Below are 14,843 nucleotides of genomic sequence, written 5' to 3' on the forward strand. Positions count from 1 at the left end.
TTTTAAAAAAACAAAAACTTTTTAGTACTTTTTTCTTGGTTCTTTTAGTATTTTGGCTTTTTAGGTTGGGTAACTCTGTTGGTATACATATATACACAATAAAGAAATATCGGAATACACACATATATATTTCATTAAGATTCCAAAATTGTGATGCATATTATATCGTGACGTTTTTTCCTAACACTAACCTTGAACAGAAACATTTAAGGAGTGACAACAGTTTAAAAAAAATGTTCTTGTGTTGGTGACGCATCAATGGCCATTGTCCTTTTCTTTGAGTTCTTTTCCTTTCTTCCTTCTCATCTGATATTCTAACCAACTAGGACAAGACGGTATAAAAAAAAAGATCCAGCTCCAGAAACCTGAACTGGCCTTTTATGTACCTTGAGTAAGCTTTTCTTCTCTCACCGTTGAGCTTAAACCTCAGATGTTTTTCTTCTTTGATGACGATGAGAGAAAAACCAATTCATCCAAGAAGCGTTATGATTCCCTTTTATTAATTCTGTTGCACCGGTTCTTCCTCTTTGAACGCTTGTTCAATAAGTCTGCTGTTAAGGAAAGCCAAGCGCAGGAAGTCTAACTTCATGAAACACTAAACATATATGAGGGGGAGCCAAAGGTTTCGTCTACACTCCTGACCGGGTTTTTAATCAGAGACCCTCTTATTGAAAACATATAGAGCAGCAAGAGGGTTTCTATATAGTCCTGCATTTGCTTGTATATGGAACAACATTTTTATGCCGCGTTCTCCTGATGTTAACATCTTATAATGTCCTAATACATTACAATACAGAACCTCTTCCTTCTGCTCCTTCCTTCCCCCTGCAGTCTTTGAATAAAATAATGTTTTTAATTAGTTATTTTCACCCCTTTTCGATACTGTGTGCATTTAAAAAATAGCCTTAGTAGTCATTGTCTTGTCAAATTTCTATGTAATTTTAACAATTTTTGCATACTAAGTAAGAGAGAACACCAGCACAGAGCTCCACCTACTTTAACCAATTGTAAGGCAGCGCAAGGCGAGGCAGAAGACCCATTTGGATATTCAAATAATTCTAATTTCAATTAAATATATACCATATTTGTTGGACTGATAACCACACACACTGAAACAATATAATTCACTTCATTGCTTGCAAGAATGCAATGTCACCTGGAGATCCATCCATTTCAAAATGGTTTAAGGAAACTATCTTTCTTTCTGTATTAATTACAGAAGGTAAACTATAGATTATATGCAGTAGGTGTCGACTTGAAGTGGTTTGATCCGATGTGGGAATAGAGTTCACAGGTATTGAATGTGTGTAGAGATATTTCAACTTGAATGTATGAATACTTGTAACATACTAGTATTTTCATGGAATGTCTTCACTTCAGGGTTCGCTTGTTGGTTTGAAAAATATCAATTTATTTTCATTTTATATTATTATTGTTAAATTCCACTATCACTGTTATTATATATATTTTTTTCCTAACTTTTTGTATAGCTATCAATAAACATATTTTAAAAGAAAGATTATATAAATATTACATATTAATGAAAGAAGGATCTCTGGCAATTGTGGGGCCTTATAGTTTTGGGTTATCTAGGTTTTTTTTTTATATCTAAGTATTTCAGCTTGTGACACATACATGTATTTCATCCCAAAGAAATTACGACTTTTGTATGTGTAGATATGTTGTTGTTTTATTGACTGATGTGTAGCACAACAAACCTTAAGTAACATGTGTTGCTTCAAAATAACTAGAAAAAATCCTTTAATGTTTTTATTTAATTTATTTTCTGACTGATCCAGTCTTGCTGTTGCGTTTGACTCAAAGACTAACTTTAACCAAACAAAATTCAAAGGTTGCAATAGTTGCCACAGGAATAGATCATCTTCTTTGGCACAGTTGGAGACGTTTCTTGGACTCAGCAGGACGAGCGCCTGGCAGACGAGCGCCGACTCAGTGGGAAGCGACACTTTCATCTCAGCGGTGACATCATTTTAACTTTGGTAATTGCCCAAAGTGTGTGTGATACATCCGAGCTGACAAGTGTGCAGGGATTATCCGGCAAGGTTGCGTTTCTCAGCTGTGTGTAGCTTGTTTCAATACACTTCCACTTATCTGCTCCGGTGACCAGCAAACAAGCAAATGGACCTTGGACAGGTCATTTCACTTCTGCCTTAAACCCCAAAGCCGTTTCCTGAATTATTAGCTCTGTAAACTTTTTTTTTATTCTTTGTGAATCTTTTCAACCCACTATGCAGTAAACACTCAGTAAAGTTGGTACATGTAGCCAAGCAATGTGTTGGGAAGTATCAAATATGGAATCATAGCTGAATTAATCAGTACCATAGTTAAATTATTGCAGTTGAGTTAGCTTGTGGCTACGTTTCGTCCCGTAGTTAATATAAAAATCGAACTCAGTGAGTGTATTCCTGAGACCATTGACATTGTCCATTCAGTATGTACTGTTGTGTTGGATGATACACAACAAATCGTACCCAGAGAACATGAAATATAGAAATTGATTTTGGACCGAATATGGACCAAAATGGCTGTCGGAAAATAAAATCACAGTTACTATATACCGTAAGTAATTGACATTAACCCATTCACATTATGTACAGTGAATGTTGTGACTGGAAAAAGGAAAAGGAAAAAAGAAAAGGAACTATGGTTTTTAAATTATTTTTCAAAATATTTAAGGGAAAACAAGTACTTATAAATAATTATAATTCTAAGTTGGAGTTGAATAAAATAATAACAGACAGAAATGTTCAATTAGCAATTGATTTCCTGAAGAAGCTTCATGAAGCTTCATGTCCTAATTTTCGGATTTTGTTAAAAATGATGTCACATTTAGTTTATAAAAAAAATAAGGTCTGTCATGCCAACAATTATGGGGCAGAGAGTGCCACCTAGTGGACTTTTAAAATGTTAATATGGTTTCACGAGGCTTCATTACATCACTACAGTCAGAAACCTTTTATTTGAGTTTTACAGATTGACAGTCATGAGTCAAGTTTAATTTTTTTACTCTTTCTATAGTCTACTTTTGTGGTATAAGTTAAATTCTGTTATTTTATTTTTAAAAAGTCTTTAGAGAGACAGAAAGTGCTCAATATTTGCATTGCAGTGGTAGTTGATCCACTTCAATGGTTTCCAGTGCAGCACTTGCTTTATTATTTATGCTTGAGCCAAGTTTACCACCATCACACTCATGTACTCTGAGGCCTCGGTGCATGTGAGTGTCTAATAACAGCATCAACATGACTGATTCGAGCCGAAGTAACTACTGGAGAGAGCAAACAGCCGTGGGTGGTCGGAGAATTAAAGGAGATTATGCAGGTGTCGTCGTGCAGCAAGGCCACCGCTCCACGTGCATCAATGCCTTCCTGACTGTGAAGCACAGACGGCATGCTGCTCTTAAGCCTTGCTCAAAGGTCCCCACACCACACTCCAGATGTTTGATGCCGCTAAGCTTCCCTACACCCGGCAGGGGTGACAGAGGTTTCGTGCTCCAGTATTGCCTGCCACAGCACCCATGAACCACTGTGGAGTACTAATCACACATTTCCTGAAGTTTTCTAAATGGGACTTATTTGCTACCGAGTTCCCTGCAGGATTTAAGCCTTGAATTACAGAAGAATTTTGAACTATACACATTTTAAGACCTATTCTCACATGATGCTAACTTCAAAGGGCTACATTTGAGTCATACCTAATTTAACATACTTAAACATGGAGTATGCAAGATTGAAACAACATGAAATATTTATTAAGTATTCTAGAGCAGATCTGTGTCCGGGGTCCACAAACAGCCCTCATGAGGCCAGATAAACTGATACAACAATACAAGTTCGACTCTTAATATAACTTGTTGAAGCACTTTGTTTATAAGACTTAAGTGAGGCAAAACTAGAACAGACTGTTTCTCTTCTTTAACACGAAAAACCACAAGAAAACGTGAAAAAGATTGAAAATATAAACCAGAACGATCTTGGAAGAATACAGAACAAAATACATAGCGAAATATAAACATAAATAGAAAGAAAACCAGGAACAACAGGGAAGTAAATTTTACCAAAATAGAGTTGTGGACACCACGGACTGGAACAAAGTCAAAGACCACCTGAAATTCAAATGATCTAATTTTCTACTCACCCTTATGTCGACTAAGGGTTAGGGTTATTTTTAGAGTAATCTGTTCCTTTTTGAAGTCATAGAATAAAATGTATGTATATTTTGACCTAGCAAATGATGCTCAGTAATCATCTTCAATCAATCTTCATCTTCGTCCAAAAAAAAAAAAGAACATACCTTAAACCGTAATGTGTTGTGACACCTTGATAAGAGGAATTATTTGGAGAAAAAAATTAAACAAGTCTTTAGCTTTACCTTTTTGTAGCTCTTGCAATATTTACAACAGGAGTGTATTTATTATGAAGAAAAGGGAGAAATTGACATTGAATAGTCATTGTATGTCAAAATAACATTTTATATTTGTATGTTACTTTTGGTCCATTGTTCTATCTGGTTTATATTAGCAAGACCCATAAGGGAGAACAAGCGGCACAGAAATGGATGAATAAATATTGGGTTTAAATTAACTAATATACAATATTTCTTTATTATATCCTTAAGTTTTCCTTTTTTTGTCAGTTACTTTTTTGGCTCAACGGTCCCTCAAAGCATTTCAAGTTTGGATCCATTGCAAATGTAACTGTCCACCCCTGTAACGACCAATTTACCTAAACGTTACTCAGAAAACAAATTCTGAACTGACCACAGTTACATATTTTTTAAGAAACGGTTATGATAGCTACACAAGGGAGGTTGCAAACAATGTTAGATGTTGGTTTACAAATGTCTTCAACCAACAATGGCAATATTTTCAGGGGGCAGAGGGCGCCCTCAACAGCTCACCAGAATTTTGAAAGGGAAAATATGCAACACTTTAAAACCCTGGTTGACCGGACCATCGGATGTTTAGCTTCCAATCCACGTGGGTTACTCTCTTATTTGTCCGATCTGCTCCAAATTGAAAAAAGAAAAGCTTAGACTAAGTTCGATTCGAACAACTCCCTTCTATGTAAATTGATTGCCAGTTAGTTCCGCCGGCATTTTCCTCCTGGTTCAGGTTCAGGGACGTGTATTGATGCCCCGGGCGTCAACGCTGTGACAATGTCAAGAAGTATTTGATGGGTCACGCTGTGTTTCCAGGGAGGAAAAGAAATAAACCACTCTCATTTATTACTTATTTATAACCTCTTTCTTTCTCCTATTTTGTGCAGCTCTGTTTTCCTGAAGGAGCTGCTGTGAATTCTAAACACTGTTGCCGCATTCAAAAAAAAAAAAGTGTATGTGGATCATCGCCCAGAACAGACCACAAGTCGTTTCCATCTAATCTGGGAGTGTCTTCAAAAAAACTAACATAAGCTAAACTGTCTTTTTTGACAGTATATGTTTTTCTATGGCAGCTCAAGTGCTTTTTGTCATTGTTAGTTTCTTTCTCTTAATTTGACTCAATTGCTGATTGCTGTAATTTTCATTGTAATTTCCCCATGCGTTCCCGAGAAATCTAGATGCATGTGGTTCCCATCAATCAAAGTCTGGTTTGTTAGTAATTATTGTCAACTCAAAGTCATTACACTTTTTCTCAGTTTTGTTTACCTTTTCTAAGAAAGATCATGAAGAAAGTTAACACAAAACTTTTTTTTTCTTTTATATACATGCATCTGAATTTTTGGCAAAAACTAATTACACTTTAAAAAGTTATTATAAATATGTACGCCAATGCATGTTATGAAATCAGTGGCTAAGAATCAATGAATCAATGTTTAGATGTTGGAGACGGCAGCGTAAACAACTTTTTTAATGCAAAAAGACATCCATCTTGCAGTTTTACTTATTTGTACAAGCACCGTTTGTTAAATGCATTTATTAAATAGAAAATTTAAAATATTTATGGATTGATATCTGACCTTACAACATGAACACTTATGGCTTATAGATATATATACTGTAGCTGTGTATTTATATCTAAATAGTATATTTTTTTTCTTTTAGTTTATGCAGCATATATATACTCTATAGTCTGTAATCTTTGTTGATTTTCCAAACCCAACATACACCTTTGTTACATTTTTTCTCTGAGTCAAAACCGTAAACACGGTCAAGACATTAATCAGCATCAAAAAGAACAAACTGAAACCCTTGAAAATGAGTGGGCTCACAGGGGAAAATATAGAAAACAGTACATCAAGGCAGCATTCAAACCCAGTTTGCAGCCATAAATACGCAATTTAAACCCATCTTGATGTGCTGTGGGTGGAAAAACTGTTTCGATTTTATAGCGTTCTAGTCTAGGGCTTTGAAAAGAAATGTTTGTCTCTTACGCAGCAACATTTAGACAACAATCATGACTCAGATTCCAACAGCAACCTCTGGAGTCTGTCAGAACATCTGTTAATTGTGCATCTAAACTTATTCCACAACCGTTCAGTCCACTCTTTGTGATCAAGCATACTTTGCTTGATTCATTTAAAAGATTGTTAACATCATTATTTTGCATTTGAACACATCTGATAAGGTCTCTGATAAACAATAATGCATGAGTCGCTCTGCGGCTCTCTGAACTTTCTGTTCGCAAACAAACCTTGGTGCAGTCATGAGAGACACAACAGAAGAGAATGAAAGAAAGCTTTGCCCTGGTTTTTCTTTTGGAACTGTGGGCGTGTTCCTTCTCTCGCCTCACTTTCTTTTGCTTTTTCATGCTAAGTAAGGGGAGGGTTACGGTTAAAGGAGGCCAGGTAATAAATAGCCCTTTACAATGCTTTTTTTTTTTTAAGGATCAATCAAACATCAAACTTTATCTCTTAATCTCTCTTTCAACAATTCTGATTTAAATGTTTAATCATTGTTTTTGGCAAATTTAACAACAAAGTCAAGAATATGAGTTATCGCTCTAAATAAAACTTGTATTGTTATAAAACTATAGCAGAATTACGAAATATTACACATATATTATTCATGATCCTTCTGCTGTTGGAAAACTCTTGAAAACAGAAGTGTATCTCGTCTATGTGCCACGGTTTGGATGTGCATTTGCAAAAAAAAGTGGAAATCTTGGGCCAGTTTTCTCGTCCTGGAAGCTTAAAATTTTTTCTTCAGCCACGGTGTAAATTAATGTAATCAAATTCAACTATTTAGTAGTTGAGTTGCAGATCTAGGTCTGAATTTGAGGTTTCAACTGATTCAAATACATTTTTCATGAGATAAAGAGAGATGCCTGATGACTGGTCACATGTTAAAACCATGTGCACATAGAAAGAAGATTTCAATGTGATGACAGCATTTGTGAAGGGAAACCATGTTGAGTTAAAGACTTGGAAAACTGTCACGCTCGGAACTGAACCGTAGAGCAAAAGGAATGACTTCTTTTTCCAGTTGGAAATATACCATAATAATATCTGAAGGCTTCAGTCACTGCTAAAGCGCTCCATGAATCGGGCGCCCTCGGGCGTCTTTCAAGAGCTTCTTCTTTGATGTGACTTTATTGAGATTGAGTGATAAGCCGTTGTCTGAGTGCGCAAAAAGTCAACGTCTTCTCTTGAGAAGGAGCGAATGTCAGTGAAGTCTTGATTAAAATGCAGCAAAGGGTTTCAAACACAGACGTATTATTACGCCGGTGTCGTCTGTTCAGGTCCAGATATACTCTGGAGTGACGCTGAGAGTGACTTAAGGTGCCGCGCAATGTACTCCACTGGTAATGAGTGATGCGGTCAATATTCTCCTGACAGATATGACTCACTCGGTCTGGACACACAACAGTGTAGCCAAAAGCAGCCCCTTCACTTCAAATGAAGAGCCGGACCCCAGGGACCTGCTGGTCATCTGTTTGCTCGGCTCCCGCAAGTTTGTTTACAAAGCTAATAAATCAAAACAGATTGAGCGCAGAGTCCTCCGGGGAAATTTGATTTGATTTAAGGTTAATGGAAACAAAAAGAGTCTGTTGTGGTTTTTTTCTGTCCTTAATATTATATTGATACAATAATTTATAGACAGCCTGGTATGTTGAGTATGTATATTTTGCTCGTGCTTCAGGGTTTTTCCCTCCCAACATTTCAAAGAACAAAATATTAAAGTGAGTGCTTCCCGGTCTGTACAAGAGGTTGGACGACAGGGAAGTAAGTAACAGTTATTTGTAAAGCGCTTTTCTAGACCAGGGTCACAAAACGCTTAAACAATCAAAAGCAATACACAGTTAAAAATACATACTAATTTAATAACTCTAAAAAGCCAAGACATAATACAAACACAAGAGTCCCAGAAAATTTGAAAAACGCCTGCACGAATAAAAATGTCTGAAGATGTTTCTTGAAGGAGTCAGTAGATCATCAAACACAGAGGGAGATGAAGATCGTTCCAAAGCTTCAGAGCAACAGCTTGGAAGGATTTCTCTCCTCTGGTCCTGAAGCGTGTTCGAGGAACCATCAGTAGATTCTGATCCACAGACCCCGAGAGCCCGAGCTGGGGTGTAAGGCTGGATCAGACCACTAAGAACTAAGAACCAGAATTTTAAAATTGATCCTGAAAGAAACTGGCAGCCATTGAAGAGTTTTAAGGATTGGGGAAATGTGAGTTCTTCTACTAGAGGGGTCAGAATTCTCGCTGCATAGGTTTTGAATTAACTGCAGGCGAGACAGCTCCTTCTTGTTTAGACATGAAAATAAACTGTTACAATAAACGAGAAGAAACAAACGCATGGATTATAAACTCCAGATCGTGTTGTGACAATATTTTCCTTGTTGAAGGAAACAGTTTTTGGTCAGTTTTTTGCAGTGTTATACTAAAGACATGTCTTTGTCAAATACAACACCCAGGTTTCTTAGGCTTAGTTTGACAGACTCACCTAAGTCACATAAGTACTGACTCAACACTTGAACCTTACTAGCAGGCGCAATCACCAGAGTCTTAGTTTTGTCCACATTTAGCTACAAAATGATTGAATGGGTTGATGAGGCGTCATGAAACAGTTGATAAGGGATGATGATACAGCGTCTTTATTTTGAAAGGCCACTAGACACTCTCAGTTTGAAAATTGTGCCAGATTTCTTTGAATTAGTAGATTAAAGCCAAAAGAAAAAGCAGAGAGTGCCATCACTGTATCATGAAACCTCATCAGCTGTTTCACAAAGCCTCATCAACACATCACTGGAGTAAAGCTATTTTGCACCTACTTTTATCATGTATTACCATTCAAGAAGAGCAGGAAATAGAAACAACTACAGGGGTATGACGAGATCTCCTGCTACAAGATTACAGTATGTTGTCATAATAAAGTGACCTGTAGGGGGCAGTAGTATGTTCCGTCTACCAGAAAACAACCATAAAAAAGTAGGAGGAAAACAGCAAATTGTGTGAAGCAAGAGTGACGTCCGTAGTATTTGGCTACCAAGTGGAAATAATATTCATTAAACAAGTGACAGACAGAACAGATGTAAGCGATATATATAGAAAATACTAAAGTACACTTGACCAATGCTCCCTCAGAACTACTACTGCTTGCTACTTTACTGTCTTTGTACGTTAATAATCAAAATCAAAATATAGAAATCATTTGTTTTTTAAAGCTGAAGTGTGGTAAAAATTTACTTTAATGTGTGTGTTGAAGGAAGTTGAATAGTTATGCATGGATGCATTGATTTGAACAGTTACATTTAATTTTCTACGGTAGAAATTAAGATCCAGAGCATATCTATGAATGCGTAGGTTGACCTTTTACTGTTGTATGTTGTATGCAAATGTACTTTTTTCTATTAAAACTTGCTACTTTAATGAAATTAAATGTGCAAAATCTTTGGATTCTACGTGCATTCGTAACAAATTATTGAAAAGGTAGGAAAGATTCCTCCTCTGACGCTCTCTAACAAATGTCTGAATTCAAGTTACAACCTTGTTTTTTTTTAAAAAATCAATAGAAGTCAGATTCAAAGGCATTCAAGGAAGACTTTCACCCTTCTTTACTGACAAAACACCACCAGCATTGGTTAAAATTTGGAACTTCGTAGATGTTATTGACTGTTAAACACTTTTGTCAAGTTTAAACCCACGAGATTCAGCTTTGAGAATTTTTTTTTTATTTTACTCACTTCTTCACCATCTTCAATATACTGACACAGTCACCATTGAACAATGATCAAATGAACACACACAAGGTCAGGTTAAGCTTTATACACGGAAACCCTTACATTTACCCTCAGCAAGATAAATGTTTGATCTGAACCACCTTACCTTGGGTAATCACACACATGCACACGCGCACACACACACACACACACATATATATGCACACAACTGAGTAGTGTCCACTAGATATCAGCCAAAATATGTCCCTAAATTTACCCTTTATTTGACATAAAAATGTAGCATGAAGAACCGTGACTTTGAATTATGAGCTACGTCTGGTCCCATTGGTTCTGTTTTTGTTAGTAGTTTTCTTTCCAGTTTTGTTCTGTTTTGTGTTTACTTTGATAGAAGAAGGCAGATGAACCAGGTTGGAGTGATTGGTTGGTGTTTTTTTTACCTTCTAAAGTAGCTTCGAAATCCTGAAATAAGATGCCAGATTATTCTCCTGACACCGGCAAAGTGTTAATCGGAATCTGTTCTTCGTGTTAAATTTCACCTATTTTTAAACTGTTTTTGGATACTTGATCATTTATGACTGTGAACTTTGAGGACTGAATGTTTCCATTTCTGGGTCCTTAAAAATATTTTTTTTTGCCGACTAATTGAAATACCTTAACATCATTTATAAAACCAAATAACCAAAAAACTAAGACAGAGAAGGGATTATGGGCCTGAAATTTGCTCAAAGGAGCTGAAACGATACAAATCATCCTCGGTTAATATGGACTAAATAAAGTATATATCTCATTTAAATTGAATCCTCTTACATTTTTTTCTACCTCCATTACGATTGGCAAAAGGAGCTGAAACTTTGGTAATATGTCTTCTTTAATATGTGTAAGGTTTTTAGTTCATCAAGCAATGGATGTATTTGAATTTTAAGAAGCGTCTTCTGCCCTCCTTGTAACTCTTTTCCCTTGACCTGATCAAGTTGCCCTCCCACCTTAAACCTTCACTGATAGGTCAGTAGTCTAATTATTAAGTATTTTGTCGAAGACATTAAGATCAGGATTACACAGACTGACAGACAGACATACTAAATGATAAGGAGGTAATGGCTCACTTTAAATTAGTCTTTGAGTTTAATTGTTACCCATAAATATCCAGCTGGACAGAAAAAAAATGATACTTTAATATTTAATATTCATAAGCTCTGTATCGATTTTATATTTAAAATTATAATGCAAACATTCACAGCTTGTTCCTTTTTGTGTTGCAATCAAACTCACTGCCGCTAGACGGCAGCAATCATAACATCCTCTGTGCCAAAGAAACACTGAAATCTCAAAAGAGCCCAGCGATGAGGACGAGAGGATACATTCCATTCTAGCCGTTTTAAAAGTCGATGTTTTTGAAAAAAAAAAATGTTTTCAAAAGAAATATAGTCTGTTAAGACTTCACAAAGAGTCATGCGGGCTGTTAATTCCCTGAAGCCACGTAACATATCATGATGAACTGCTGCTTTTAGCACTTTCTCATTCAGTGACGCGCGGTGAGGTTCATGGTTGGTGAGGCACTGACTCCTGTAGTGTCAGATTTACAAGTTAATAAACCCAAAATTCAATTAAATTGGCAACTGGTTATTTCATATCTCATCAGCATTCTTCACACACATATGCACACACACACACAACTACCCACAAACACACATACCCACACGTATAGCATAAACCTGTCCATCTTTGACAATGTCATATAAAGATGGTTTGAAAAAAAAGGTAGGAAAGGTTCCTCCTCTGACGCTCTCTAAAAATGTCCGAATTCAAGTTACAACCTTGTTTTTTTACTAAAAAAAAAATCAATAGAAGTCAGATTCAAAGGCATTCAAGGAAGACTTTCACCCTTCTTTACTGACAAAACACCACCAGCATTGGTTAAAATTTGGAACTTCGTAGATGTTATTGACTGTTAAACACTTTCGTCAAGTTTGAACCCACGAGTTTCAGCTTTGATAATATTTTTTTATTTTACTCACTTCTTCAACATCTTCAATATACTGACACAGTCACCATTGTTCAAATGAACATACACAAGGTCAGGTTAAGCTTTATACACGGAAACCCTTACATTTACCCTCAGCAAGATAAATGTTTGATCTGAACCACCTTACCTTGGGTAATCACACACATGCACACACACACACATATATATATATATATGCACACAACTAAGTAGTGTCCACTAGATATCAGCCAAAATATGTCCCTGATCTGTTGATTTTAATAATGTCTCCAAAAGTCTATATTCAATGTTTGTGGGATATTAGTCTACATCCTCTAGATCTATTGCAGTCATTATTTGTGGATAAATATTCATTTATAGCATCATAAACCTGTCATCTTTGACATTGACATAAGAGTCATAGCTGAAATATTATTTTTTAATTTTCAATGTATTTAAAGTTATGTGTTCAAAATCTTTAACCTGCCATATTTAATGATCTAAGACCTTTCAATTGGCTGAAAATCTAAATTCTTTTTAAACAATTAATCAATATAAAAAAAGGAAGAATTAACTAATAAATGATAAAAAAAACAAACAAGGATTAGCATCCTGGATTTAAACATTATAGAGTATGACCGTGATAATAAAGGATTACAAGGAAGACGCAACTGATTCAATGCTCTTAATTTAATTTTAATTTCCTCCAACTGAAAGTATAGCGAGAACTCTCCAGATTTAAGGCTCAATCCCGATCCCGATTTTATGTAAAAAGGAATGAGGTTTATTATCATGAAAATATAAATACTGAGTATTAAATTGGTCAGTATAAGCGTGAGAAAAAAAACAAACATTGTAGATAATGTCAATGCAACTGTCATTTGCCACACAGAACTTTTTTGTAAAAGTCCACCTTATTTCCTTTAGTGTTAAAAGTCTCTCCACTTCAATGGAGACGTGACATAGTTTGACGAGGCTCATTAGTGTGTGCCTCAAGCTTTGTTTTTTTCACCGCGGTTGTATTTCCGATCAGCAAAACTAAATAGTACAATTACAAACATTAAACTTTAACATCAGCCAGAATGTGAAAAACCAAGGCAAATAAATGTATCTGTGAGCATTATATTGGTGACATTAAGAGATACAAAAACCGGCAAGTGTCAATCGCATGTATCAACGCAGTTAAGCATTAATGCATTAAGAGGTGAGGCCCTGCCTCACCTGCCTCCCCTAACCGCACGTCCATGTTTGTATTTCCTTTACTTTATAATACGGAATGCTGCTCCTTGGCCATAATGCAGCACATCCAGCTTAATATATAACCCATAAAGCTCTAGCTGTGTAAAAAAAAAAAAAAAAAGTGTGGCCCGTTTGGCCATGAGTTTGACATATAAACAAGAAATATTTGCTTATCCACTGACACATGGGAAAATAGCAGAAAAATAGAATGTATTACATTCAATTGTTATATAAGTATGAAATAACAACCATACCGTATATTCATGCAAACCCATGGACCCCCTCACACACACACACACACACCTACACAACCACATACATTAATACATATTTCATACAAAAGCGGTCGAACAGTCGGAGCATTTTTTTTTTTGATGAGTAGATACATTATTTACACAATTATATCTTCCTGGCTGAGATGAGGTTTCGGAACTGAAAGACCACTTACTTTCCGCGGACATACAGAAACAGTTCACTACCTGAAATAATGGAGACCTGTTTCTTTTTTGTCACAACAAAAAAAACATCTTATCAAACGATTTCTGCGGCTCCTTTGTTATCCAAGAGCTTGAACACGGTGCAATTCTCCAGATACTATCAAAGAGAAGTGTTTTTGGAGGGAAAAGGTGGGGGGGGGGGTGATCAGAGGCTCTAAGACGGAGGAATTCGTGACTGTCTTTGTGTGAAATATTACAGAGCTGATTGAAGGTGACAGTGCTGTAATTCAGCTGGGTGAGCGACGACAAACCGGTCTCGAAGCGCACACACCGACACACGGGCAACAACATATGGTCACCTGATAGGTGGGTTTAATCATCACAAATGTCCCTCCTATGCCTTAATGACTGTGCAATAACATATAATCTACAACATCATCTGCTGCCAGCAGCTGGACTGACACACACACACAAACACACACACACACAGACTCAGTTGACTATTTTTAAACCTGTAATATAGGGAGCAAACAAAGGCTGGCAGATTAGCCGCCGGCTCTGAAACTGATACTCTGGTTTATATTAAAGCGTTTGTGTGTTACACATGATTGTCATTTGAATCCAAGTACATTTGAAGCATCCAACGATAACTCACATGCGCTAATGGTCTTGATAAAGCACGTTTATTTTCATAACCGAGATGTTTTAATTGAATGAAAATGTAGCGTTTAGGTTTTTTTCCCACAGATGCTGCAACAGACTTTTCCCTTAATCAAAGCTTGCGTGACTGGATTTCCAAATCAGTAGATTATAGAAAAACAACCGTTGTATCACAATATTCTGTAAATATAATTGTCTTCAACTGTGATTTTATATTTTTCTAATTACATTAAAAGAAGGATGGGACCGTTTTCTCCTTAGAATACTTAAGTATACATCTTCAAATCAAAATGAATTTAAAGCAAAAGCAAAAAAATCATACCATGTGTAAAGATGGTAAAGATTAGCGTAAAGCTGTTCATTGAACCAGGCTGTAAATATGTT

The sequence above is a fragment of the Callionymus lyra genome, chromosome 17 (genome assembly GCF_982586985.1).
Source record: "Callionymus lyra chromosome 17, fCalLyr1.hap1.1, whole genome shotgun sequence".
NCBI classification, from domain to species: domain Eukaryota; kingdom Metazoa; phylum Chordata; class Actinopteri; order Syngnathiformes; family Callionymidae; genus Callionymus; species Callionymus lyra.